Source organism: Capsicum annuum, chromosome 6, assembly GCF_002878395.1.
Source record: "Capsicum annuum cultivar UCD-10X-F1 chromosome 6, UCD10Xv1.1, whole genome shotgun sequence".
Taxonomy (NCBI): Eukaryota; Viridiplantae; Streptophyta; class Magnoliopsida; order Solanales; family Solanaceae; genus Capsicum; species Capsicum annuum.
Window position 1 is genome coordinate 32055315 of NC_061116.1, and position 4962 is coordinate 32060276.

At 35.2% G+C, this 4962-nt stretch overlaps 1 pseudogene; it reads right to left on the reverse strand.

The window, feature by feature from the left end:
* LOC107874385 overlaps positions 1 to 4962 on the reverse strand; it is a 32866-nt pseudogene that overhangs the window by 21300 nt on the left and 6604 nt on the right.

Consider the following 4962-nt stretch of genomic DNA (forward strand, 5'->3'; position numbering starts at 1 on the left):
CCAGATGAGAAATTCAACTAAAAAATAACAAACATTAAAAAAAAATAGTAAAAAACATAAAATAATAACAAACACCAACAAATCAAGTTCCTCGTTTTCGTCATAACTTAAAAGTCCTAATTTTTACCTGTGAAAATAAAAAAGAAACGATGAAGAACTCAAAGTTGTTGTTGCCGGAGAATGTTGTCACGTCGACTGACGGTTGAAAGTAAAAAAAGAACGGGCAAGAACTCAAAACCATTTATTGCCAGAGGTTGAAGTTGCACAAGATTGAAGGGAGAAATTTGGAAAGTTGTTGGTTAGGAGAAATTAGAGAGAGAAACTATCGAGAGAAAAAGAGAAGAGAGATTGATTTGCAGAGAGAGACACTACTGGAAATTACCCCTATGGCAACAAACTTTTTGGCGACGGTTAACAAAGCGTTGCAATAAGTGGTCTATTGCAACGCTTTCAAGTGTTGCCATAAATAATTGTTCTATTAGCTCTAATTTAACACTATAACCGTCGCATTTGACATTAAGCGTTGTAATATATTAAAAATAAGCTATAGCAACACTTATTTTTTTCCCTCCAAGATCACGAAATATTTTATTTAGTCCGCCAAAACAAAAACTTAAGCTTAAACCGACTCCTAAATCCCTACATCACTAAATTACTAAATTTTCTCTACATCGTTATTAGACACTTCTTCTCTAAACACTTCTTCTTTAAATAACACTTCTTCGCCAAAACACTTCTTCTTTAAATCGACAGATCAAGACCCTTTGAGATAAAAATTGAATAAGATGGTTATTTAACGTAGTAAGTTCATCTGGTATAACACCTTTTGAGATGGTTCTGGAAAAGAAACAACAATTTCAGCTTCTTTATTTGGCCAAACTCAGCTGGAATTACTCCTAATCATTTATCAATTTCTTTTGCCCTAATCGTTAAAGGCAAATCGTTAAAGAATTGCCCTAATCACTAAAGGTTTTGTGGAAGGGGATTTGCGTAACTCTGGGGGAGATAGGCCGATGATGAATTTAGAAGATTTTTCTGTAATTCTGTGCAATTTTTGGGGATTTTTCTATAGCTATAACTAAACAACACTTATTGTATCAGTTAGTACTCACCCTATTCTTTTTTCTTTTTTTAAAAGAGCCTGTGGTAGTTGGTCGAATTGGATGTTACTGGTATTTGGGGATTTTGCTTTAGATATTACTGATTTTTCAGAATTTGGCTGTATATGTTACTAATTTTTGGGGATTTTGCTGTAGCTTTGATTCTTTTTTTGTTAATTGTTTGATATTAGTGATAAAGTTGAGTCTTTTGGAACTGACTATGCTGGATATTGCTTCGACTTCTTTGTTTTATATGGATTTATGAAACTATGTTATCAACGGAAAGCATTGTTATCGGTATTGGTACGGTAGATAATGTAAAAAAGGTTTTGATTGTATGTTGCTCGGAATTGCACTCTCTAAAGATGTTGTTGTATTTGTTTTTGATCCTCCAAAAATGTACACTACTTTTGGTACATTTTTGAGATATCCAAGAAAAATAGGTTAGAAGTACACTGTGTTTGAGCAAGCAAATGGCACCATAAGTTTATCACTGTATCTGTCATAACCAAAAAGGCCATGAGTGGCACCCACACTAATCTTCATGTGGGAGAACCATCTAAACCGAACCTTTACCCAAGCACTTAGTCAATATTAAGATGATGATAACATAAAATCAACATAATAATAATAGTTCAGGATTAATCTTTATTAATACGAAAGTCAACTGAAATACTTAATAAAGTACCCAAGATTCGAAAGCCATCGTACAAGAACTACTAACAAAATAATGTCTAAAGAGATTCCAAAATAAAATAAATTAGGAGTGTTTCATTGCCCGAAAGATGGACAATAACAACTAAGATGACCCGTGGCAGCCTGAAGGCGGAGTGCTCACCCTTTGGACCAAGATCTGCTATCAACTCTAGAGGTGAGGTCGTGTCTGAGCCTCTGGAACACTTTCTGCACTCAACAAAAGAAGAGTACAGGGTAGTATCAGTACAAACCACTATGTACTGGTAGGCATCATAGGCCAACTCAACTTAATAGGATGTACACAACATAATTAGAAAAACAAGTAGACAGACATCATCAAATAACAAATTCTCATTGGACCAACAATACAACAATAATAGGTCAATTGTGCTCACAAATAAATCACATAACTATCAAGAGTATCAATCATATGGTAAATATCCACAGAATCAACACAAGTATGTACACACATGCTATGGGACTTATTTTTGCCCAAATAGTCATGACCTGTAGGGAACAATCTATGTTCATGTACCGTACCAGCGTGGTACCCGATCCAACATAAATATAAATGTACCGGTGTGGTACCCGATCCAACATAAATATAAACGTACCGGCGTGGTACCCGATCCTACATAATTATAAATGTACCGGCATGGTACTCGATCCAACATAAATGTAAATGTACTGGTGTGGTACCCGATCCAACATAAATATAAATGTATTGGCGTGGTACCCGATCCAACATAAACATAAACAGGTATTATCAATATCAATTTACACGACCTCACAGCATACCACACAATGTACCAAGTTTACAAGTACACTTAAAGTCATAAGACAATTCCATCAAGTCAATTTTCAATAAACATTTATACATGAATCAACAATCCAAACTTCAACCATTTTTATCATGTACAAATACCAATCCACAAGTATCCAATTTAGGAGCATACATACAATTAGGTCGACTCTAAACTCCAATTAAACCGTAACCTACCTCAACTGAAGAATTCAAACGCAAGCTAATTTGCGAAGGTCTTTCCCTACCGTAAAGCTTCCGAAAGGTCCAAATCTGTTCAAATATATAATTCGTATAAAAATACGAATCCAAAGATTGCACTTTTTAAATTCTTACTCTAAAAGTTCTAGACCTAAACCGCAATCCAAATCATATTTATAGTTACAGAATGATAACCTCATACGAACAGGTTTAAAGTCTGAAGCTACAGGAATAGTACTTTACCTGTACTACTCGCTACAAATCTAACCTCTTAACATTTATCATTATTCCCTAATGATTGATTGTTATTCAATTTAACCAATGACTATATTTATCACGAACAACAATTATATTAATTCACTATTTTAACCCTAATTCTGACTAGTACGAAAACTTCTCATGCATGTTAACAACTGCAACCAATAGCTTAGCATTGTACCAAAAATAATAAATTCTTAGCATGCTACTACGTTATCTTTATTCTAATGGAAAGCATTACATATTATCACTATTCTATTATCTGCCAATGATAACCATTACTATGTCATCTACTAATTTTATACTAATTCAGCTCAATTCCAGAAGCTCTTCGTAACATAACTTACGCCTAAGTGGCCACTGGCTACAATTCTTACTTTCATGTTATTAATAGGACATTAAACATCAAATTAACTAACCTGAAAGCTCTCGAGGATCTTCTTTGAAGAAGTAATGTGAAATAGGGTTTGTTAATCGACGTTCACCACTTCTTTTGACTATTTCCTTCTATTATTATTATATATGGTAAAACCTTCCCACTTAAATTTATTTTTGTATTCACCACATAAGTCATTAAAACAACTTTGGCCCATTAAGTCACTAATTGAAATAATATCTAAAATATTCAATAGACCCTCAGATGTTATTCATAACCTCAAAAAAAAATAATCCAAATATGTACATTAACTAAAAAGTATATTCCATACCTATTGAAAATATTACGAAACTAATTTGAGACCGTCTCGATCGAATCTTGGCCATGAGTGGACTTAATTTTATTAAAGCTCAATAATTCAATGACTTATTAAATCATTTTTAAACACCTCAAGGGTTGATACTATCCATCTCATGAGTCATAATTCACGTAGACAACGATGGAGAGCGTTAAAATAGGGAAGATGAGAAAATTTCATAAACGACCGGGAGGGTCGTTACACCAGATACCAATTAAACAACTGTTCGTCCTCGAACGACAAAGAAAAGATAAGAAGGGAAAACAAGGAATTTACCTGAATCAACAAAAAAATGTGGATACTTGCTATGCATGTCTGCTTCGTCTCTCAAGTGGCCTCCTCAATTGGACGGTTCATCCACTAAACCTTCACAGATGCAATCTCCTTAGTCCTCAACTTATGGACATCTCTATCAAGAATAGCAACATTCCTCTTCATAAGAGAGGTTTTCATCTAACAAGACCGAATCCCAATGAATTATGTAGTTACCATCACCATGAAACTTCTTTGGCATCAATACATGAAACATAGGGTGAACACCCGACAAACTCAGAGGCAAAGCCAATCTATAAGCTACCGGCCCTACACGCTGAAGAATCTCAAATGGTCCAATATATCTCGGACTGAGCTTACCTCGCTTCCCAAAATGCATGACACCCTTCATAGATGATACCTTGATCAACATTTGCTTACCCTCTAAAAAGTGCATATCTATAACTTTCCAATTGGCATACTCCTTTTGCCTACTTTGATCTGCTATAAGTTTCTCCTGAATGAACCTGACATTTCTAACGAGTCCCTCAACAGATTAGTACCCCATGGTCTCACCTCAAATACATCAAACCACCTAATTGGAGATCTACACCTCCTCCCATACAAAGGCTCAAACGGCGTCATATCGATACTCGAATGACAATTGTTATTATATGAAAACTCAGCCAAAGGTAGAAACTGATCCCAATGACCGCCAAAATCCATCACATATGCGCGAAGTATATCTTCCAACACCTGAATCATCCGCTCGGACTACCTATCGGTATGAGGGTGAAAAGCTATACTAAGGTCCAACCTTGTGCCCAACTCCTCATGCAACTTCTTCCAAAAGATAGAGGTAAATTGAGTATCCCTATCTGAGATAATAGAAACTGGGACCCCATGCAATCGAACAACC